This window comes from Pseudorca crassidens, chromosome 9, assembly GCF_039906515.1.
Source record: "Pseudorca crassidens isolate mPseCra1 chromosome 9, mPseCra1.hap1, whole genome shotgun sequence".
Lineage (NCBI taxonomy): Eukaryota > Metazoa > Chordata > Mammalia > Artiodactyla > Delphinidae > Pseudorca > Pseudorca crassidens.
This window is the reverse complement of record NC_090304.1, coordinates 45,526,847-45,552,596: the sequence shown is the minus strand read 5'-3', so window position 1 is coordinate 45,552,596 and position 25,750 is coordinate 45,526,847. Positions and strand designations below refer to the sequence as shown.

Sequence of the window (25,750 nt, the reverse complement as noted above, 5' to 3'; positions counted from 1 at the left end):
ATTTTTAGAGTGGCCTGGGAACTTGACCATTGTCTAGACAGGGTTTTTCAACATCAGCACTACTGACAATTTGGGCCAGATAATTCCTTGTTGGGTTGGAGGCAGGGGGCTGGGAGCTATCCCATGCATTATAGGATGTTTAGCAACATCCTTAGCTTCAACCCACTAGAAGTTAATAGCACCCCACCTACAATCACCAAGTTGTTACAACCAAAAATGTCTCCAGGTCACTGCCAAATGTGCTTTGGGGGGGCAAAAATGCCTCTGGTTGAAGACCATTGGACTATATATAGCATTATTATTATAAAATTACCCTGTGACACTAAAAACCAGATCAACTTAAAATTGAACTTTGGGGATATAATCTGTGAGTAATCTGGGGCTAGAGACTACATATTAGGCCTAATTGCTTTCTGCCATACTTTAAAATATATTTATTTATTTGGCTGCACCAGGTTTTAGTTGCCCCAAGCAGGACCGTCATTGCCGTGTGCGCGATCTTTTAGTTGCAGCACGTGGGCTCTCAGTTGCAGCATGTGGAATCTAGTTCCTTGACCAGAGATCGAACCCGGGCCCCCTGCATTGGGGGCGCAGAGTCTTAACCACTGGACCACCAGGGAAGTCCCTCTGCAATCCTTTTTAAGAGCTTCATGTGTTTGCATATTCTACATGTTGTTCCAACTCTGAAGTCAAAGCAACAACATTCTGATTATTTGGACATCTAAGTAAAGGAAACCTTAACACCTGATTCAAATTTTGTTTTTCTTCACTGATAGCTTCATTACTTTTTTTTATTTTTTAATAGATCTTTATTGGACTATAATTGCTTCACAATACTGTGTTAGTTTGTGTTGCACAACAAAGCGAATCAGCCATATGCACACACGTGTCCCCACAACCCCACCCTCTTGAGCCTCCCTCCCATCCTCCCTATCCCACCCCTGTAGGTCATCGCAAAGCGCCAAGCCGATCTCCCTGTGCTATGCTGCTGCTTCCCACCAGCCAACTATTTTATATTGGTAGTGTATATATGTCGACGCTACTCTCACTTTGCCCCAGCTTGCCCTCCCACCCCATGTCCTCAAGTCCATTTTCTATGTCTACCTCTTTATTCCTGCCCTGCAACTAGGTTCATTAGTACCATTTTTTTTTTTTTAGATTCCATATATATGTGTTAGCATATGATATTTGTTTTTTCTCTTTCTGACTTTCTTCACTCTGTAGGACAGACACTAGGTCCATCCACCTCACTAAAAATAACTCAATTTTCTTTCTTTCTATGGCTGAGTAATATTCCATTGTATATATTGCCACATCTTCTTTATCCATTTATCTGTCGATGGACATTTAGGTTGCTTCCATGTCCTGGCTATTGTAAATAGTGCTGCAACGAACATTGTAGCACATGTCTCTTTTTGAATTATGGTTTTCTCAGGGTATATGCCCAGTAGTGGGATTGCTGGGTCATATGGTAGTTCTATTTTTAGTTTTTTAAGGAAGCTCCATACTGTCCTCCATAGTGGCTATATCAATTTACATTCCCACAACAGTGCAAGAGAGTTCCCTTTTCACCACACCCTTTCCAGCATTTATTGTTTCTAGATTTTTTGATGATGGCCATTCTGACCAGTGTGAGGTGATACCTCACTGAAGTTTTGATTTGCATTTCTCTAGTAATTAGTGATGTTGAGCATCTTTTCATGTGCCTCTTGGCCATCTGTATGTCTGCCTTGGTGAAATGTCTCTTTAGGTCTTCTGGCGATTTTTTAACTGGATTGTTTGTTTTTTTGATATTGAGCTCCATGAGCTGTTGGTACATTTTGGAGAGTAATCCTTTGTCTGTTGTTTCATTTACAAATATTTTCTCCCATTCTGAGGGTTGTCTTTTTGTCTTGTTTATGATTTCCTTTGTTGTGCAAAAGCTTTAAAGTTTAATTAAGTCTCATCTGTTTATTTTTGTTTTTATTCCCATTACTCTAGGAGGTGGGTCAGAAAAGATCTTGGCTCTGATTTATGTCAAAGCGTGTTTTCCCTATGTTTTCCTCTAAGAGTTTTATAGTGTCTGGCCTAACATTTAAGTCTTTAATCCACTTGGAGTTTATTTTTGTGTATGGTGTTAGGGAGTGTTCTAATTTCCTTATTTTACATGTAGCTGTCCAGTTTCCCAGCACCACTTATTGAAGAGGCTGCCTTTTCTCCATTGTATGTTCTTGCCTCCTTTGTAGTAAATTAGGTGCCCACATGTGAGTGGGTTTATCTCTGGACATTCTATCTTGTACCACTGATCTATATTTCTGGTTTTGGGCCACTGCCATACTGTTCTGATTACTGTAGCTTTGTGGTATAGTTTGAAGTCGGGGAGCCTGATTCCTCCAAGTCCGTTTTTCTTTCTCAAGATTGTTTTGGCTATTTGGGGTCTTTTGTGTTTCCATATGAATTGTAAAATTTTTTGTTCTAATTCTGTGAAGAATGCCATTGGTAGTTTGATAGGGATTGCACTAAATCTGTAGATTGCTTTGGGTCGTATAGTCATTTTCACAATATTTATTCTTCCAATCCAAGAACATGGTATATTTCTCCATCTGTTCATGTCATCTTTGATTTCTTTCATCAGTGTTCTATAGTTTTCTGAGTACAAGTCTTTTGCCTCTTTAGGCAGGTTTATTCCTAGGTATCTTATTCTTTTGGTTGCAATGGTAAATGGGAGTGTATCCTTAATTTCTCTTTCTGATTTTTGCTGGTGTATAGGAATACCAGAGATTCCTGTGTATTAATTTTGTATCCTGCAACCTTACCAAATTCATTGATTAGTTCTAGTAGTTTTCTGGTGGCATGTTTAGGATTTTCTATGTATAGTATCATGTCATCAGCAAACAGTGACAGTTTTACTTCTTTTCCAATTTGTATTCCTGTTATTTCTTTTTCTTCTCTGACTGCTGTGACTAGGGCTTCCAAAACTATGTTGAATAAGAGTGGCGAGAGTGGACATCCTTGTCTTGTTCCTGATCTTAGTGGAAATGCTTTCAGTTTTTCACCATTAAGTATGATGCTTGCTGTGGGTTTGTCATATATGGCCTTTATTATGTTGAGGTAAGTACCCTCTGTGCCCATTTTCTGGAGTGTTTTTATCATAAATGGATGTTGAATTCTGTCAAAAGTTTTTTCTGCATCTATTGAGATGATCATATTGTTTTTATTCTTCAATTTGTTAATGTGGTGTATCACACTGATTGATTTGCATATATTGAAGAATCCTTGCATCCCTGAGATAAATCCCACTTGATCATGGTGTATGATCCTTTTAATGTGCTGTTGGATTCTGTTTGCTACTGTTTTGTTCAGGATTTTTACACCTATGTTCATCAGTGATACTGGTCTATAGTTTTCTTTTCTGTGATTTTTTTTCTGGTTTTTAGTGTCAGGGTGAACATCTGATTCAATTTAAAAAAAAAAATTCACTATCATCTCTCATCCTCATCCCTGTGAACTGAACTCCCCGGCCCTCATCTAGACTTTAAAATCACTTTCTGACCAAATCTTACCTTTAAAAGATAAACAGAAAGTTAAGTTCATTTTACTGACCAACTCTGAACTATCTGCTAAAACCGAGGTCACGTTTGACAAAGGCAAAATGAAAACATTCTCAATTAAAATTAACAACTGTGCTCACTTCGGCAGCACATATACTAAAATTAACAACTGCTGCAGTATAGTAACTCTTCATATACCCGTATTATAGGAGAATAAAGGATTTCATTATGAGTAAAGTAGGGCTTCCCTGGTGGCGCAGTGGTTGAGAGTCCGCCTGCCGATGCAGGGGACACGGGTTCATGCCCCAGTCCGGGAAGATCCCACATGACTCGGAGCGGCTGGGCCCATGAGCCATGGCCGCTGAGCCTGCACGTCTGGAGCCTGTGCTCCGCAAGGGGAGAGGCCACAACAGTGAGAGGCCCGCGTACCGCAAAAAAAAAAAAAAAAAGACTAAAGTAAACTAAAAGTGATTTATCATAGGCATTCAGTTTTCAAAATCCACCTCAAGCATCACCACTTCTTACATTCACATCAAGGCTAATTCAACAAATTACTAGATACTGGGATACACAATGAAAAAGATATGGCCCCTATTCTCAAGGAACTGATAAGCTATTAGGAGAAACAAAAAAATGAACTGATAATTTCAGTATATCATGGTAAGTACAATGATAGAAGAGAACCTAACCTAACGTAGCAGAGAAACCATGGAAAACTTTACAGAAGAAATGACAGAAAGCTTCTTGTTCTTTCAGTACCATCTTTATATGCCCAAGTACTTGGCATACTGAATGCCTCGCACTTAGCTCATATGGAGCTAAATGTTTATTTTAATAGATTCGTTAATATTGACAGAAATTGTTTTAAGCTTACATCTCCTCTCTTTTTTTTTTTTTTTTTTTTTTGCGGTACGCAGGCCTCTCACTGTCGCGGCCTCTCCCGTTGCGGAGCACAGGCTCCGGACGCGCAGGGGCACGAACCAGTGTCCCCTGCATCAGCAGGCGGACTCTCAACCACTGCGCCACCAGGGACGCCCTCCTCTCTTTTAAAAAAGAGAGAAATGCATGTTATTTATCTCATCATATTTAACCAGGTGTTCCTATATTGTTTATTCAGTTCTGAAAGTCATACTTCATGCATTGCAGGCTCAGAAAATATTTTAACACGTTAATTTTTACTAATTATAAAATTAACAAATGTTAACTGCAGGAAATTTTTTGAATATATAAAAATATAAAGAAGAAATCACCCATAATCCCACACCTGAAGACAATTACTGTTAACGTTTTATCCTAGGCTTTTTTCATACATGTATTTTTTCATCAGAATTGAGATAATACTAAACCTAGATTTATATAATGCTTTACTATTAATATTTTATAATGGGCCCTTGATCATAATATGCATTTTCTATTTTCTCTATTATAAATAATGCTACAAAAAACATCTTTCTATATAAATCTTTATCCTCATCTCACTTTTGCCCAAAAAATTCTTAGATATACAACTAATGGATCAAAGAATATGAAAATTTTAAAGACTCACACAAAGCCAAAGGGCTCACCAGAAAGATATTAATAATTTTTTTACGTTCTGTGTATAAGAATGAGACTGGCATTTTCACTACATCCTCACCAACAACTGTTATTTTAAAATTTGTTTTAGTTAGTGCCAATTTGAGAAGTAAAAAAGTTCCTCGTAAGCAGGAGCATAACTTTCAAAAGTTCTCCAGGAGCAGCATATTATTTATTGATTTCATAATGATATGCAGTCTTTCAATAATATGAAAGCTTAGTTTGAAATGCTGATGTAACATTTATAAGTGCACATAGAAATACGATTCATGAGTGATAGATTTCATATGATAATGTTATTTGTAAATGGAAATTAGGTTATAAAAAGGCAAAAACAAAAATGCTGAAATTGATATTTCACAAGTAAAATGTGGAAAGAGCTACAATAACTTGGTTTTGAATATCAAATATGTAAACTGATGCAGCTAACAACTTTTGAGGAACTTAGGAAAATACCTTACAGAAGTAAACAAACATTGTCTGATCCTTGTTTCTTGGATTTTAAGAGTTTAGTCTGAATGTTTAAACTTATTTCCCAAGTTTATATAATTTATATAAAACCATTCTTATAGGAAGTACTGGTTGTATTTAAGAATGCTGACAAGATGACCTTTTACATTGAGGAGCAAGCCACATTGAAGGAAGACTGTTCTAGAGTCAAATGTCCACCAGTGTACTGATAATTATGTCCAGAGATGAAACAGGTCATGTAAGTCAGAGTGAGTGGCTGTGGAAGCAGCTCCTATCTGCACTATGTATTTAATGGGGCTGGGTGACTGGGTAGGGAGAAAGAGAAATTCCTCAAAAGAAACGGGACCACTTCTTAGAAAGGAGAGGTGCTAAGCAGACAAAATTGTGGTTGTTCACTGCATTGCATGCAGCTAAATTGAAAAAAAAGAGGGGACGGTTATTAGTCAAGGCCTTCATGTTTTTCTTTCCAGCCCCTACTCTTCTACTCTTCTACTATCATAAAAATAAGAAATATGATGACCAAATGGAGTTCATACATAAAAAGGGGGACTCTTGGCCGGATACCAGCACATTTGGAAATAGCCTTCTTTGAAAAAAAGTGCAAATGCTATACAAACTGCCCCAAACAAATTTAGGAAGGATGAGGAAATACTGGCGTGATCAGGCACACTTTTCCCTCCTTTACGTGTGGTAAGCCACTTTCCCTTGGGTCCTAGTAGGGCTGCCAGACTACCCAACCCAGCCACAAGGATTAGCAAGTGACCTAGGATGATCCAACCACTCAGTCAAAATGACTGTTTTAGCCTTACCATATGACCCCAGGAAAGTCAAATAGTATTCTCGGGGGTTACTAAGTAGTATGCTATAGGTGCGGAGTTGTATAAGGAAGAAGTTCATCTGCAGAAGAACTGAAGAATTAGTAGGGGTTAATTAAGTGAAGAAATGTAATACTCTGCTCTATACAAAACAGGATGCTTGATATTTGTTGACTGTACCAATTGACAAAAATTAATCGTTTAAGTGGCTTGTGTATGCTTAAAGTGTAAACGTACAAAATATACACTAATTTGTTTAACACAGACTCTGAACTTTGAGAATTACTCTAATGCATAATTCGCTAAATCTTCTGTATATTTATCTAAACAACTAGATCATTTATCTAAACAACAATCAGTGGTTATCTACACTAGACTTGTTTTATGAAGTCCAGCTGCCCATATCATCTTCTATCGAAAATGGCACCACCCACAGCTCAATGAAGGGCAGCAGTCATGCTCAGAAGCACACAATCCTGTCTCTCCTCTCACCAGCCAAAGAGAAATTATGAAATCATTATTTTGGTTATCACATTTACTGCTACTTGTCTGTTTTCACTAAAGTGAAAACAGTGATTTTGGCCTGCTTTGTTTACTGATGTATCCCAGGCATTTAGAACAACTACTAGTATATATTAGATACTTAATAAAATACTTGTTGAGTCAATGAATGGGACTATTAGGTGGGCAAGGGCATTTATAAACCGGAAAGCAACTTATGACCAAAGTGACCTGGCTGTAAAAGGTATCCTAGACAAACCTGATTTCTCTGCTAGGAAATTTTGAATAGAAGAATGAGAGACTAAAGGAGCTAAAAAGATGTATCAAGACTTGCGAGCTCAGGCAACCACAGGGCGTCAAGCCAGTTATAGAACAGGAGAAACCCCGGCAGAGACTTGCCAGTAGAACAGGTCTACCTCCAGTAAACTCTGGCAGCACTGTTGCATCTGTCATTAAACTCCTGAAGTATTGTAATGATATTCCTCCTTCTTAAGCTAGAATGGACCTATGATTCCTTGTCAGTAAAGAATCCAAAGTATAATACACTGTAAGAAGCACTCTGATAAATCAAGCCCTTTCAAACTGGTAAAGGGTTTGGAAAATTTTACATAAAAAGATTTAGTCAGAAAACTTTTTTTAAAAAGTTAAGAAGCACATATGAGAACTTTCTCCAAATATGTAAGGAGCTATTATGTGGAAGAAGATAAAGTGGAGCAAACTAGAGCCAAAAACTATAATTCAGAGGAGATATTTTTGAGTCAGTATAAAGGAAGAACCTTGTGAGAATGAGAACTATCAAAAACAGAATGGGGCTTCCCTGGTGGCGCAGTGGTTGAGAGTCCGCCTGCCGATGCAGGGGACACGGGTTCGTGCCCCGGTCCGGGAAGATCCCACATGCTGCAGAGCGGCTGGGCCCGTGAGCCACGGCCGCTGAGCCTGCGTGTCCGGAGTCTCTGCTCCGCAACGGGAGAGACCGCAACAGTGAGAGGCACGCGTACCGCAAAAAAAAAAAAAAAAAAAAAAAAAACAGAATGAACTGCCACAGAAAGCAATGGTTAGAACGAGTTTTAGTACAAGCTACTAATTTTTGTGGTCTGGAAAACAGGGCAGAACGGTAAGAGGACAAATCCAAAAAAATATGGAAAGCAGACTACTACAGCAATTCGTTTATTCAACAATAACAATGCCAGGCCTTGTGTTAGGTGCTAAGGATAAAACCTGCTGTGAGGACATTTAAAACTTGAATTGGGGTTTTAAACAGCACTTAAATGATTAAGTTTTGTCAATAAAAGGACAGATGTAGGCACAGTACAACAATGGGTAAAGATTAGGGAAGAAAATAATACTGTTTAGAAATCAGGTCATGAGTCTAAGGAAATAAGGGCTAGAAAAACTAAAAAGTTCCAAATTTTGGAACAGAGATATTTCTTATTCCTATTTTTTTTTTTTTTTTGCGGTACACGGGCCTCTCACTGTTGTGGCCTCTCCCGTTGCGGAGCACAGGCTCCAGATGCGCAGGCTCAGCGGCCATGGCTCACGGGCCCAGGCACTCCGCGGCATGTGGGATCTTCCCGGACCGGGGCACGAACCCGTGTCCCCTGCATCGGCAGGCGGACTCTCAACCACTGCGCCACCAGGGAAGCCCTCTTATCCCTATTTTGACATAATAGCAGCATCACTTAAGTTCAATGATGAGAAATGTAATTCTTGAGAATCCAAATAAAATGATAAGTAATGGTATATCCAAAAGAAAAATCTTAGAAGCAGACATTCTTTCATGCTTTAAAAAGCAATTCATTAAGTCTGTTCTCTATACCTGTGAGTCTGTCTCTATTTTTGCTATGAGGCGGGATGGGGTAGGGAACTGAGAGGTACAAACTACTATGTATAAAATGGAAAGGCTACCGGATGTACTACACAGAATAGGGAAATACAGTCATTGTTTTGTAGTGACTTTAAATGGAGTATAACCTATAAAAATACTGAGTCACTGTGTTGTACACCCGAAACTAATATGATGTTATAAATCAACTATAGTTCAATTTTTAAAATGCAATTCAAGTTGTCTAAAAGTGCATGATGCATATACATGGTGACTTCTTTACACAGTGACTCTGTTTTTCAGATGATTTATACACTTAGCAAACTTTACACTCAGTCCACGTGTAATACTGCAAAACTATTCATGAATAATTATGGAAATTAAAGTATGGACTTTCTGACTGGCTAACACATTTCAAATATATAAACCAAATAGCAGAGTAAATTTATTAATATCTACATGCAAAAGCAGAAGTCTCTAGCTTTATTAGTGAAGAAGGTATTTGTCTTTGTCTGGTGTATTTCACTTAGAGTAATGCTGGCGGGAAAACAGGGAGAGACTGGTAAAAGAGTAAAAACTTTCAACCATAAGATGAATAAGTCTGAGGATCTAAGGTAAAACATGGTGACTACAGTTGATAACACTGTATTATAAAACTGGAATTTGCTAACAGAGTAAAACTTGTTTTCAAAAAAAAAAGATAAATATGTGAAGTGATGAGTTAATTTAACTAGATGGGGGAATCCTTTCACAATGCATATCTATACCAAATCACCATGATGTATTCTTTAAATATCTTAAATTCTATTTGTCAATTTTACCTCAATAAACAGTTGGGAAAAAATAGTGAAAAGCCAAAAAAAAATTTTTTTAATTAAGGGTACTAACAGAAACTTTTAAATAGGAATATTACACAAATGAAACAGTAACCTTTATGACTGACCTTTGAAATAATTTTACAAGTAAATGAACAGATAATGTAGAGCAATACATCATCTAAAATGTCCTCTTATTTTCATCAAAGATTGCCCATCCCTTGGTTCCTAACTGACCCTCATCTCTCCCAAGGAGGACAAGAACAGAATCAACATAGATTTGTCCTTAGAGAGGAAGTAGAAGAATTCTGATAAAGAAACATGGCAGACATAGTATATCTGTCCTCTGATTAGTATATTGGAAAGAACCCAGGCTTGGACGTTAGTCAGACTTAGGTTCAAATTCAGGCTCTGCTATTTCATAGCCTTGTGACCTTGAAAAATACACTTAATCTCTCGAAATCTGTTTTCTCAACCTCAAAATATGGTTAATATAATGCCCATCACACAAGGTTGCTATTAACAATGAGATTACATACCCAGCAGCACAGAATCTGCCACAAAAGACAGGCTTGGGACAAGAAAAAGTAGGTCAATTTAAGACTTACTCTTTTACTTGAAGAATATAATTTAAAGGAGCTCCCATTGTTAATATTATCTCCTTAACGAAAGTGAGGTACCCAAAGCCTATTAAGAAACCAGTGGCAACCTAAAGGACAGCCTTTAGTTGATATCTGTTTTACCCTGTCCCAATCAACACTTTTATTAATTACATGGTGGAAAACAGAAGACATCCTCTTCAAATCTATAAAAAGCAAAAATCTAAGAGAAGATGGAGATGGAGGTAGCAGAAATGTAGCTCATCAATCTGTCTGAATTCCCATATAAAAAATAGCATCAAAATATCACAGTGAACTGGCATAAAGACCAATGTAACAGAATAGAGAGCCCAGAAATAAACCCTCATGTATATGGTCAAATTATCTTTAAGAGAAGTGTCAAGGCTACACAATTGGGAAAGAATAGTTTCTTCAACAAACAGTGCTGGGAAAACTGGATATCCGCATGCAAAAGAATAAAGTTGGACCCTTACCCTACACCACATAGAAAAATTAACTCAAAATGGATTAAAGACCTAAACCTAAGACCTGAACTACAAAATTCCTAGAAGAAAATAAAAGGGAAAAGCTTCATGACATTGGATTTGGCAATGATTTCTCAGATACGACATCAAAAACACAGGCAACAAAAGTAAAAATAGACAAATGGGACTACATCAAACCTACAAACTTCTGCACAGCAAAGGAAACAATCAACACAGTAAAATGCAACCTGCAGAACAGGAGACAGTATTTGCAAGCCATATATCTGATAAGGAGTTAATATCTACAATATATTAAGAGCTCCAACAACTCAACAACAACAATAAAAATCCAATTTAAAAATAGGCAAAGAACTTACATGGACATTTCTGCAAAGAAGACCTACAAATGGCCAACAAGCATATAATAAGATGCTCAACATCACTAACCATTAGGGAATACAAATCAAAACCACACAGGTTAGGATGGCCACTATCAAAATTCCAGAAAATAACAAGTGTTATTGAGGGTTCAGAGTAACTGGAACGCTTGTGGATTGTTGCCTAGGATATAAAATGGTACAGCCCCTGTAGAAAACAGTATGGAGGTTCCTCAAAAAATTAAAAATAGAATTACCATATAATCCAACAATCCCAATTCTGGGTATATATTCAAAAGAATTGAAAATAGAATCTCAAAGAGACATTTGCACATCCATGTCCACTGTAACATTATTCACAATAGCCAAGAGGTAGAAGCAACCAAAACATCTATTAACAGATGAATGGATAAAGAAAATGTGGTACATACATACATGGAATATTATTTAGCCTTAAAAAAGAAGGCAATCCTGTCATATGCTACAACGTGAATAAACTTTGAAGACATTATGCTAAGTGAAATAAGCCAAATACTGCATCCTCTTATATGACAAATGTAAAGTAGCCAAACTCCTAGAAATATAAAGTAGAATGGTGGTTGACAGGGGCTCGGGAGGAAAGGAAAGGGGAATTTTGTTCACTGGGTATAGAGTTTCAGTTTTGCAATTTGAAAAAGTTCTAGGGATCTGTTACAAACCAACATACACACACACACACACACACACACACACATATGTAGTAAACACTGATGCACTGTATATTTATATTATGCATTTTTTACAACAATTTTTTAAAAAATAGCACAACCAAATACTCATGGACAACATGCATAAGAAAACTAGGTGAAAAGGTATCTCCAAAATACTCCAATGGGAGAAAAATCATAAACATCCACCAAATCTGGAAAGTATCTGCATCTGTGCAGGATTAAGAAAGAAACAACAGTAATGGTTTGAGAATAGGAGGACCCCAAAATAGCCAACAAGTATTCACCAGAAAGCAGAATGGCCAATTTGAGAGCAGCAGCTCAAAATGGAACGGCAAGGACAACATTTCTGCAGCAAGGACTAAAATTGCTGGAGCAGTTTAAGCCCCCACACTGGAGAAACTGCAGGGAGTAGAATCAAAATTGAGCAGAAAAGGACTTATACTACCTGACTTAAAGACTTACAACTAAAGCTAGAGGAATCAAGACAATGTGGTAGGGACCTCCCTGGTGGCGCAGTGGTTAAGAATCCGCTTCCCAATGGAGGGGACATGGGTTCGAGCCCTGATCCGGGAAGAGCCCACATGTCGTGGAGCAACTAAGCCCATGCGCCACAGCTACTGAGCCTGTGCTCTAGAGCCCGCAAGCCACAACTACTGAAGCCTGTGTGCCACAACTACTGAATCCCGCGTGCCTAGAGCCCTAAGAATCCCACACACCGCAACAAAGAGTAGCCTCTCTTGATGCAACTAGAGAAAGCCTGCACGCAGCAACAAAGACCCAATGCAGCCATAAATAAATAAATAAAATTTAAAAAGACAATGTGGTACTGTTATTAGAATCAATAAATTGGACAATAAAAGAAAACCCATATGACTGTCTCAACAGATGCAGAAAAAAGCATTTGACAAAATTCAATATCCATTCATGATTTTAAAAAACACTCAGCAAATAACAAATAAAACATCCTCAATACATTAAAAAGCATTTATAAAAAGCCTATGGCTAACATCATACTTAATGGATATAGACTTAAATGCTTTTCCACTAAGATACAGAAAAAGGATGTCCACTACCATGACTTCTATTCAACATTGTACTGGAAGTGCTAACCAGTGCAATACAATAAGAAAAAGACACAAAAGGTATACAAATGGGAAAAGTATAAGTAATATTGTCTTTATTTGAAGACAACCTATAGAAAATCCTAAGAAATCTTAAAAAGCTACTAGAACTAATAAATGAGTTTAGCAAGACTTCTAAGGATCAATATAAAATATTCATGTATTTCTATATACTAGTAGATTTCTATATACTAGCAATAAAAATTAAAATTTAAAAAACATATGCCATACATCAAAAATCATGAAATACTTAGGGCCATTAATAGGTAAATGGATAAAAAAAATTGTGGTATATTCATACACTGGAACATAATTCAGCACTAAAAAATAAAACTGCTGATATATGTAACGACACGGATAAATCTTAAAATAATTACACAGATCAAAAGAAGCAAAACACAAACGAGTACCTGCTACAGGATTTCATTCACATGAAACTGCAGAAAAGATAAATCTACTCTATAGTGATAGAAAGCAAATCAGTGGTTGCCTAGGGATGCATATTAGGGATCAACTTGAATAAAAGAGGTATGAGGGAATTTTTTAGAGTGATGGAAATTTTCTTTATTCTTAATGCCGTGGTGTTTACGTGAGTAAATACTTCTGCTACCACAGAGTTAAGACAATCAGGAAGGAATACATCTTCTTTAAATTTTGCCTGTAGTCAGAATGGAATCTATTGTAATCTATGGAAGAATGAAAGAGTCCTAGCATAATTCATCTGTAATGTATATTTTCCTCCTGTAATAGTTTTCTCTATATTTGAACATGTTCCTCTAGTCTGTCTGGAAGATATTGTGATAGAAATGTGCAATATCCCAAGGGAGCCTATTCTATCTCTGGATGATTATCATAGAAGATCCTTCTGAGAACCTGATACAGGAAACTTTAACTATGATGTGCAGTATTATCATCGATCTATCAAATTATTTTTTTAAGTACTAAATGTAATATGTGAATACAAACTGAGAAGACAACTGTGTTAAAATTTAAGGAGAATATCTTATATATGGAATCAAAAATAAAACTAAATTCACAGATTAAAAAAAATTTAACGAGAATAACTATTTCTTCTCTGGCTCTCTCTATACATACATTTTGGTTTTTAATTTTTAAAAACAGGTATCTTTAAATGAATTTGAATAATTTTAAACTCTTTCTAAGCCCCAGAAGATAGGAGATGTATTTAGTTATGAGGTGTATAACTAAAATGTATTTTAGTTATAAGGTGTACTAGGTTGAATAATGTACCCCAAAGATTCATGCCTACTTGGAACCTCAAAATAAAACTTTATTTGGAAATATGGTCTTATTTAGAATATGGTCTTAATTAGTTAAAATGAGGTCATACTGGATTAGGGTAGGCCCTAAGCCAATGGCCAGTGCCCTGGAAGAAGAGAAAACAGAGATACAGACAGATACACAGGAAAAATGCCATGAGAAGACAAAAGCAGAGACTGGAATGTTAGAGCTACAAGTCAAAGAATGTCTTGGACTGCCAGCAACCACCAAAAGCTAGAAGACAGGCATGGACCAAACTCTCCCTCAGCACCCTCCAGAAAGAACCAACCTTGCCGACACCCCGATTTTGGTCTTCTAATCTCTAGAACTGTGAGAGAATAAATTTCTGTTGCTTCAAGCTACCCAAATTGCAGTACTTGGTCACATCAGCCCTAGAAAACTAAAATATTTGGTAACAATATTTCATTACATTAGTAGAGATCTGATTTTGTTGACATGAAAGAAAAACTAAAAAAAAAAAGTCTATTTTGTTATAATATCTACTTGCTGGTCACGGTGCTCCTTCCTGGGACTATATAGGATAAATTTAGTCCCATTTTTACATTGTAGTCCTTCAAATATTTGAATATAACTAACAAAAATCTTATCCCCTGCCTCCTCCTCTCCCTGATCTTTACTTTTTCAGCTTAAATAGTTTCAGTTTGTCCCACAGATCCCAATGTGATTTTTTTTTTTTTTTTAACACGGTTAGGAATATGGAGTGCGGGTCTAGATTACCTGCATTCTAATCCAGTTCTGCCACTTACTTGCTACCTGACTCTGCGAAAATTGCATTATCTCTTTGTGCTTCATTGTTTTCCCCATACATAAAAGAGGGCTACCTCTTAAGAGCTCTTGTCAGGAAAAATATGAGTTAATATACATGTAAGGTGTTTCAACAAATACTTGGCGCATGGTAAACGCTATATAAGTGTTGATGATGATGACGATAATGATGACCACGATTATAACAAAATAAGCGTGTGCCAGTTTGCCTGAGTAGTACTCAGAGCTGAACACAGTACTTGAGATTACTGAGTTGATGTAAGTGATGCAGTATAGAGAACTGTTGTTCTAAATAACTGTGCTACTAACAATGAAGCTTAAAGTGTTAATTATATTAGGTCTTTTGATTACCACAAGACTTTTGAATGAAACATGTAAACGTTTTTTTAAACGTTGATGCTATCCTGTACCTGTACAAACACTGTTGCAGACTCAAGTTGTACCTATTAAATTTCTTTAGTTAGCCTAGCACAGGCATGTTTTAGATCCTATGTCTGTTACTCACTGTATTTATATTACTCAATTTTTTAAAGTAAGGGCATACATTTCATAGAATGTGACCATTTTAACAGTTCAATAGGTGTTGACAAAATCTTAAAAACTATTTCAGTAAAATAAAAACAAAAATGGAAATTATTTGATCGTGTTATACTAAAAAATCGCTCAAGGAGTTCCCCCAGAAAATATTTTCCAAAAACACTTCATCAATATCAGCATAAGTCTGATTAAAATTTTTTATTTTCCCAACTGGAGTTAAAATTTCCACAGGGAAAAAGTCTTGGTCAAAACATGCTATACACACATTATGGACACTGGCACCAGTCCTTCTATCCCATTCTATCCCCAAACAATCTGCAACTTCAGCACTCTGCCTAGCACCTGTTCTTCTCTTCTTCATTGAGAAAATCACCCTCAAGGGGAAACGAGTGAAGCAAAAACACAATGCTAGAAAATCAGAACTTCTGACCTTTCAGGAATATATAACTGATCTATATACATCTTAACAGGGTAAAAGTTGATCAGCAGAAACTTAATTTACTTGTTCACAGGTAAAATTAAGATGAGGGTCTTGCAGGTCCCAAGCTCCTGATCCTTGATTTACAAAATCTGCTTTTTAGCACATGATAATTTTTTTAAATGTTTGCTTATTCATCAGAAGACTTATGCTATAATGCCAAAATAATCAGAAGATCAAAGTTCACCAAAACAAGATCTAATTGTGCCAGTAAAGACCGACTTTCAAAGGATAAGGAAAATAAAAACTGTTCATTCACTGAAAAGAAAGCATGCAGGAAATCATTCCACAAAAGGCTTTCATATTTGATCCATTTAGTATTTAATCAAAGAAGTCTGTTTTTTTCAACTGAAACAAGCCTTTTTGTGGTTATTCAAAAATTTAGGTAGGAATGCAATATGATTTTCCGAATTTCCAGTATAATCTCCTATTATTCAAAAGGCTTATTTAGAACACACAAACTATTTTTTTTCCAGAGTTAAATTTAGCAAAAGCCCATGGGCTTTCACAGAAGTGAAAAAGAATGCATTTCAAAATTGAACAGAATACATAGAGAACAAGGTATACCATTAAAAATAATAAGCCAAGGGGATTCCCTGGTGGTGCAGTGGTTGAGAGTCCGCCTGCCGATGCAGGGGACACGGGTTTGTGCCCCGGTCCGGGAAGATCCCACATGCCGCGGAGCGGCGGGAGAGGCCACAACAGTGAGAGGCCCGCGTGCCGCAAAAATAATAATAATAATAATAAGCCAACAATAGCTATATAACCTTAGCTTCTATTAAACTCACAGTTTATCAATAATGTATAAATCCAGTGATTGAAACATTAAAGGTCAGGATTTAGGAAAAGAGAAAAGAGTACAAATTGAAATTAAAACTAAATATGTGATTTAGCGTTTTGATAAAGTTCTTCAGATTGCATCTTCTTACTGAATAAAAATGCCTTCTTTCACAGCAATGCATGTAAAGCTGTTCACAGTCTGAAATGCTGTAAAAACTATACAGTTGTGTATCAATATTTTAAAAGAGAAAGCCTTTTCAAGTCTATAGCTCCAAATATCTACCAAATGTGCCCAGGATGCAGCGTCATTCACAGTCACTCCAACAGTTCAAATTCTCATCATCTTTCACCTAAATGATGGCTAGAGCCTCATCATCATCCTGCTCCTCTTCACTCCAACATATTCAAGCTTCTGGCAGTATGGAAATAAGCTCTGCAAAGTCACAGTTCATCACACTAACTCCCTTGCTTAAAATCATTAAATGATTCTCCCACTGGCTACAGAATAAAATAATTCCAAAATCATTACTTTAGGGACTGCCACCTCTCCCAAGATGAAAGCAACAAGGACTGAATTTATCCTCTAACCTGCAACAACTAAAAAAGCAGAAAAAAAATACAATGGCTTTCAGACACTGACATCAGGCAGTAGATGACAGTAAACTCAGAGAGAAAATAAACAAATGAGTCCTACAATTGCCCCAGCTTACTCCCTGGTGAGAGTTTCCAGACTGCAGGACAGGAAAGGGGAATCCAAGTGAAGTCTAGCAGCTTCCCTGAGTTGAAGCAATAGAGTTGAGAGTCCAGGAAAGCCAAAGAGGTTAGAGTTCACAAGGCAGAATACCAAAGAGAAGAGAGATTCACAGGAAAAGAGAAGTCCAGAGATCTGCAGAGGATCTGCCTGAGTCTTCAGCTGAGTACTCATTACTTGAACATAAGAAAAATCACCTGAGGCCAGGGAATAAACCACATGAAAGGAACAGAGAGAATGAGTCTCAGAGCTCACATAAGGCCAGGAATAGCTTGTGTTCCCAATAACCAACAGCGGGAAAACAAACCAACCAACAAAGAAAAACGCTGCCATAATTCCCAGGGCTTCAAGTAGAGAATTCAGAAGAGTAGTAGTGTGGAAAAATCAGCCCTAGACTAAATGCTGCTGAGGGTCCACCTAACAAAACTGAATAACAAGCCTCAAATAGATCAAGCTATTTTCAAGTGATTTAATTACACCCCAGAACAAAGTTCAAGAACAGTTATAGAAACATAAAAATATCCAGCACTCAACAGAGTAAAGCACAATGTCTAACATCTAAGTCAAAAACCACCAGGCATGAAAAGCAGCAGAAAAGTATGAGCCATAGGAGTAGAAAAATCAGTCAACTGAAACAGACTCAAAATGACAAAGGTGATGAAATTAGCAGATAAGGACATTCAAAGTTATTATAACTTTGTTGCATATTTTCAGGTACAGACATGAAAAATACACTGGATAGAATTAATGAATTAGACACTACAGAAAAAAAAGATCAATGAGCTTGAAGTTATAGTGATATAAAATCTCCACCATGAAAGAGAAAGACAAACAGACTGCAAAAATTAAACAGAGCATCAGTGAGCTGTGAAACAGCTTCCATTGGCCTAATATGCATGTAACAGGAGTCAGGGAAGGGGGAGGGAGACCAAAATATATCTGAAGTAATAATGGCCAAATTTGATGAAATTTTATTTTTCCAAATTTGACAGAAATTATAAACCCAATGATCAAGAAGCTCAACAAACCACAAACACACACACACAAAAAAAAAAATTGGGGAAAACTATACCAAGGCACATAATAGTCAAATTAATTTAAAATGATATGAAAAGAAAATCTTAAAAACAACCAGAAAAAAAGAGACATGTTATGAAGAGCAACAAAGGTAAAAATGACAGCAGACTTCCCATTATAAACAATGCAAGTTAAAAGACAATGGAGTCACATCTTTAAAATACTTAAAGGAAAAAAATGTCAACTCAACATTTTAGGCCCTGTGGGTCTGAGATTCCCCTCCCCCACCAAGAGACATCAGACAGCCCAGCCTGGGGAACATATTCTTCTGCCACTTCAGACAGCACTAGCCTGGACCAGTGGGAGAACCAGATAAACCAAGAAGACCAAAATAACATTGCTAAGAACTAAAAACTAGACTGCCACTGGAACAACAGCTTACAAAATTAGACAATGGTCCATGTGCTAAATCTAAACAGAATACCTAACTCAGCAGCCAAAATACCCAGGATGCAATCTGTAAAACATCCATTGTACCAGGAACCAGGAAAAGCAAACCTGAAAAATCAACTGATGCCAAAAGAGACATGAATCAGTTGTTGGAACATACGACAAGGATTTTAAAGCAGCTGTCATAAAAATTCATCAATAATTGATCCCAAACTCCCTTGAAACAAAGGAAAAAATAGGAAATATCAGCAAAGAAACAGAAGTTATAAAATGAATGAAAATTATAAAACTAAAAAATAAAATAACCAAAATAAAACTATCAGTAGAAGGATTCAATGTTAGAATAGAGACAGCATAGGACAGAATTAGTGAACTTTGAGACAGATCAATAGAATTTACCCAATTATGAACAATGTGAGGAAATAAAATATAAAGAACAGGGCCCTGAGGATACATGGGACCATAACAAAGTATCTAACATTCATACCACTGGAGTACTAGAAGGAGAAGAGGGAGTATAACTGAAAGAGTATTCAGAGATAATAATGACTGAAAGATTCCCAAATTTGGCAAAGTAGAAAAATTCAAGAAGCTGAGGGAACCTCAAATGGGATAAATTCAAAGAAATCTACACCAAGACACAATAATAATTAAACTTCTGAAAACTTAAAAAAAATATATTGAAAGAAGCAAGAGAGAAACAATATGTTGCCTACAGGATAACACCTATTCAAATGACAGCAAACTTTGCATCAGAATCCATGGAGGTCAAAAGGAAGTGGCACAACATTTATTAAGTGCTGAGAGAAAGAACTATCAACTATGAATTCTATTTCCAACAAAATATCCTTCAGGAATGAAGGGGAAATCCAGATGAAGAAAAACTAAGAAACTGCCACTAAAAGACCTATCCTTAAAGATCAGCTAAAGGAAATTGTTCAAACAAAAGAAATGATAAAGGAAGCAATACTGGAGCATCAGGACAGAAGAACAATGGACAGAGCAAAACTATGAGTACATACGATAAACTATCATTCTCTTCATTAGTTTCATAAATCATATCTGATAATTAAACAAAAAGTATAACAATTCAATTCAAAGTTTAAATACCTTCTACAATATCCCCAAACAGTTGTTTAGCCTCTGCCTTAACACCTCTAAGTAAAAATGAAATTACTACTTCCCAAATTATTAGAAAGTTCTTCCATATGTTGAAATATTTGTTCAGAATCCAAGTCTCCCTAGGACTGGGGTTTTGTTTTTGTTCAGGTCAGACACCTTCAGATCAGATCCAAACAACATTTATTCTGCAGTTACTATACATGAGTTAATCTTAACAAGCTATGAAATAAAAATATTAATCTCCATTTTACACATAAAGAAATAAATTTACATACCAGCTAATGTTCCCAAAGTCACATTGTATAAATAAGTGGCAGCCCACAAATGTGAATCCAAGTCATCCTAAATCCAGTATTCAGTATGCTTCTCAACCAATGGCTGGTGTCTTGATGTCAACTGGCTCTAAACCTCCTTCCAGGGCAATATTCTCCATTCTCTATCCTCAGTCCAACAACATTTGGATCACTTAAAACTTCTCTAACCTTGAATTTTACTGCTTGCCTGACTTGCAACCTTTAGTTGCTGTACTGTAGCAGGGCAGGTGGGTAGTAATTGCTGGAATTAACTCTTCTTTCAACACAGAACTTAATCTGGGTATGATCTTGTAGATAAGTCCAATTCTAGGGCCCTGACTCTCTCCTATTCTTCCTATTCTACTGAAAGAAACTAGACCATCCCAGGGAAAGCCCAGAGATTCAATAATTAATATTTGCTACACTCAATGTAACAAGCTAAAAATAAGCTCACCCTTCTCCGACAAGTAGTCCTTCAACTACTTAAAGACAACTACTGTGTCTTCTAAAAGGTAAATATGATTTTCATTTCCCTTTCTATCTTGGTCACTCTTCCAAGGGTCTATTTCTCAAAAGACTACTACACTAAAGACATCAACAGTAATTATGAATAAACAGAAATAACTCAAAATATAAATACCTTCCCACAGTAAGTATCTTCTAACTAATCTAAGACAGTCCTCACAGATATATACATATACACCATTGAGTCCTGTTTTAAAAAAGAACACTACATTGGTAATCAGAAGATCCCAGGCTTATCTTAGCTCTATCTCTAAATAGTAACCTTAAGCAAATCCTCTAACTTCTCTGAATCTCAGTCTCTCACCTATAAAGTGATCTTAGGTCCCTTCTGGCTCTAAAATTCTATGCATGATAGACACCAGAAAATGTGAAATACATACATCTACCACTAGAGGGAACAAAACTATGGTTGCCAACCTAAAGAGTAGATAAAAATCTCCAGACAGATTACCTTGCTAGGAAAACTACACTCATTTAAACTATATGAATTTAAACTATGCCTCAATAACTCATCTGCTGACAAAGAACTCCAGGCTACTGCTTAAACACTGTTATTTTGTATGATGTAGAATAACAGATTTCTTTCTAGACTGGTTAAAGTTATCTTAAACCAAACTGAGTATCACAAAAACATGTGTGTAATACTGAGAAATCAGCAAACTTACCAAAAAAAGAGGGATTGATACAGTAGGACAGAAAGAACACAGATGAAAGGAAAGGAGAAGTGAGGAAGAGAAAAAGAAACAGCTGGGGTTTTCTGGAATTTCTAATATAACAGTGTACCTATGCCTTTCAAAGTATTATAGAAATGTATTACCGTGACACCACAGAATATTTAGCCCCTGTTGATAATACAGCAGAAAAAGTAATCCCACATAAAAATTTCAGACAACTTTCTTATAAACAGTTTAAAAACACCAATATGTTGGTTGTATGCATAATACCTTGATCTTTTTAGAATAAAAAAATTACACATTTAAAATACAATTCTTCTCTGCTATGACTTGTGGTATCACTTTCACTATGTTGTTAAGTTTCCCTCCAACTGAAGATAAGATTATTATGTGACAGGTACTTAGTTTTAGCATAAGAATTTTAAAATAGAACATTTTTAAACTAAGGAGAAAAGTTATTGACAACAGCAAAGGTCATCACGTTCATCTTCCTTAAACAAGAGATTCCTGTTTGTTACACAATGCAATCAGGCGTGATACACCTAAATTTCTCATTAAAACTCAGTCAACATGTTCCTATCAATGGATTCCCTAACTCTAACTCAATAAAGGAGAAGGCAGGAAATCTCTGAGTTTGAAAGAATCTCTAGCAACCTGTGCCTTGCAAATCAATCACGTCTTTAAAGGAATACAGATGCTAAATTTCTTCTTCCCAAATGCAGTTTAAACATGTCCCCTACCTACAGCATTCTCCCCATCTCTTTCTTTCACATCTCTAACTCCCTATCTCCAACTCAAAGTTCACCTTTGAGCAGAACTACCCGCACAGATACCAGCAAGCCTTACGTTTTCTGCTCAATTCTTCTCAAAAATCAAACTTCCTGTCCTACAAAAAGAAGTGAACGAGTTATAAGGCTGGTTGTTTTCCCTGAGGTTTCATTCTCTTAAAAACAAACATTGCGGGCTTCCCTGGTGGCTCAGTGGTTGAGAGTCCAGCAGCCAATGCAGGGGACACAGGTTCGTGCCCCGGTCCGGGAAGATCCCACATGCCGCCGAGCGGCTGTGCCCGTGAGCCATGGCCGCTGAGCCTGCGCGTCTGGAGCCTGTTGCTCCGCAACGGGAGAGGCCACAACAGTGAGAGGCCCGCATATAGCAAAAAAAAAAAAAAAAAAAAAAAAAAAAAAAAATGCCTTTTTCTACCAGATAAAACAGAATCTTTCTCAATCTCCCAATGCCATCTACAACCCTTACTGAGCATTTCCACAGACGCAGTAAATTAAACATGACCAAAATGGGATTTTTCCATCGTTTCTACAAAACCTGTATCTTCTCCTCCTCCATTCCCTGTCTCAGAGAGGGGCACCTTACCCATCTGGGTATTCAGTGCCTCCATTAGAAGTAGGTTCAGCAGCATATGACAAAAACCTAAAATATTAGCAGCTTAAACAAGGGAGAAGTTTGTTTCATTTCATATAAAGGAAGTCTAGAAGTGGGAGCCCAAGACTAAAGACATATCTGTGGTCTCGGGGATCCAGCTTCTTCAGCTTCACTGGTAGCAGGGGATATAAGATGCAGTAGCTTATCTTCTACTTTAGAAGGGACATCTCAACATATCCCTAAACACTGCCACGTGAGAAACTTCACTAAGGTGTCAGATGCTTAAAATTTGTATGGGCTTTGTGTACTACTGCTGAGTCTTTACAAAGGCTCTAGGGTGCTTGCTAGTTCTCTAACCCAAAGTCCTGTCATTGAGCATTATGTCATCATTGTAGGGGACCAGTGAGATACACTCTGAGATAGTGAGATGAACAAAATCCCCATAGACTAAATGATAGCACAGAGCTAAAAAACTAACCTAATGATGGAGGTAATATGGTGACAATATGGTGGTATTACACTGCTGGTCATTTCTGATGATCTTTGCATATGTGTGTGTGTGGCTATATATACTTTGCTCTTTTTTTGGCTGTGTCGGGTCTTAGTTGAGGCACACAGGATCTTTGTTGAGGCACGCGGGCTCTTTCATTGCGGCGCGTGGGCTCTTGCTTGCGGCATACGGCCTTCTCTTTAGTTGTGGCGTGCAGGTTTTCTCTCTCTAGTTGTGGCATGCAGGCTCCAGAGCGCATGGGCTTTGCAGTTGTGACGCGCAGGTTCCAGAGTGCGTGGGCTCTTTAGTTTGCGGCATGCAGGCTCTCTAGTTGAGATGCACAAGCTCAGCAGTTACGGCACACGGAATCTTTTCATTGCGGTGCACGGGCTTCTCTCTAGTTGTGGTATGCAGGTTCAGTAGTTGCAGCATGTGGACTTAGTTACCCTGTGGCATGTGGGATCTTAGTTCCCTACTAACCAGGGACCCACGTTCCCTGCACTGGAAGGCGGATTCTTTACCACTAGACCACCAGGGAAGGCCCCCCCTCTTTTTTTTTTGGTAAGGCATTTGATAGATCAGTAGTTAATCACCGGGTGCCAGGGTCTATTTCTAGTGAAGAGACCACATGTGGAACACCAGATAGAACCAGGTAGAACTAGAGCTGTGGATGAAGGTTATGGTAATACATCATCATTCTCCAAGATCTACCTATCTTCCACACAGACAAGAGAGTTCAATGCAGCCTGAAGCTTTCCACCCCTGAACCTTTCAATTCTTTAGTGCAGCATTAATCTCTGTAATTCTGGATGTGAGACTGCTTTTGGTTTATTATCTTGGTAGAAAGAGAGAGCTCCAGGGGGCTACACCTGGCTCTTCCTGCCATAATGATTCTTAATCCATGGATATGGAAGCCAATTTGGGAATTCTCCCAGCTGTCAAACATTTATTCCAAATATGCACTAAGAAACTAGATATAACCACAGGATGAATTCACAGACCCACCAGCAGCACTGTGAAATAGTTTCAAGCCAAAGCTCCATTTCACACCTGATTTCCACAAGCTCTCATTCTGCCTGGTGGGACACAGTGGCATCCTGAGTCACTAGGAATTAGCATTAGCTCAGGTTCCAGTAATTCCTGAAAGGTTGAGTATTTTCCCTTCCCTGATGCACAGTCACACTCGTATATGGCCAAAGGTCCCTTTCTTTAGGGAAGGCTATGAAAAAAATTAACTGCCTCAAAGGAAAGTACCTTGCCTCCTCTTTATCCACATATCTAGATATGTGAAGTGATAAAGGTATGGGGATTAGGTGATTCCAGTATGCTGACCTAAAATCAATCCTATGTTTATCAGACCTAAGGTGTTTCATTTGGCTTGTTTGTTTGCTTTAGTTCAGGCATCCAGATCAAGTAAGACCTTAGTGAGCTGCACCTCCACGTCAATCCGCTATGATAACCACTGTCCACCTTGCCTCTGACGGTTAACTTACTTGTCTCTGCCGTTCCAGGATCCCACTCACTTAAAGGGGCCCATTTTATAGCAGCATCTCTCACACTCATACCAAGAAAAGAAATGACTGCCGCTACAGCACTTTTTAAGGATGCCAGCATTCCCCTCACCACTGTATTTTCTTAAAGCTGGTAGAGAACATCCATCTTGGGAGGACATAATTAGTGAGTAAGAAAGCCAGCTGAACATTAATAAATTCACCTCCCTAACATTCCTAACTTCTCCACTCTGGCATCTTAACTTTGTTCAATGTAGGTCACTACTGAATTGAAGTTTCAGTCAACAAAACAAGCAGACAATTAGAACCAGTTCTTGCTGCTTGAGCAATCACCAAATCTGAAATCTCTTGCGGGTGAACCTACATTAACAAATTCAGCCCAAACTAAAACTGGATCCCTTCTTTCCTTATCTAGCAGCCTCAAAAGCCAATCTTGTATCTATTTCCTAGATTTTTGCTAATATAAATTAGTAAAATTCTTACAATTTTTTGATGCATAAAACTTGTCTTTGATTTCGAAATTGGCCCTTTGGACTTGCTAGGATCTGACTCTAGCTATATAGGTCTAGAGGTAGGGATGGGATTGAGTACAGCCATGACTCTACAAGGTGAGGTCATGATAGCAACTTTAAGCAAGGCAGGACCACTCTCACCAGTCAAAGAAAGACGGGCTGTTTCTGCTGGCAAGGGAGGTTCAGTAAAAATCATAGATTCAGAATATCTGGTGAGTTCCCTGACAGTCCAGTGGTTAGGATTCCACACTTTCATTGCCGAGGGCACAGGTTCGATCTCCGGTCGGGGAACTAAGATCTCGCAAGCTGCACAGTGCAGCCAAAAGAATAAGTAAATAAAATAAA

At 37.6% G+C, this 25,750-nt stretch overlaps 1 protein-coding gene across 3 annotated transcripts in view; it reads right to left on the bottom strand.

Annotated features, from left to right (window-relative positions):
* The window catches only part of SBF2 (SET binding factor 2), a 459,339-nt gene that overhangs the window by 374,453 nt on the left and 59,136 nt on the right, over positions 1–25,750 (bottom strand). The gene's annotated exons all lie outside the window — the stretch shown is intronic.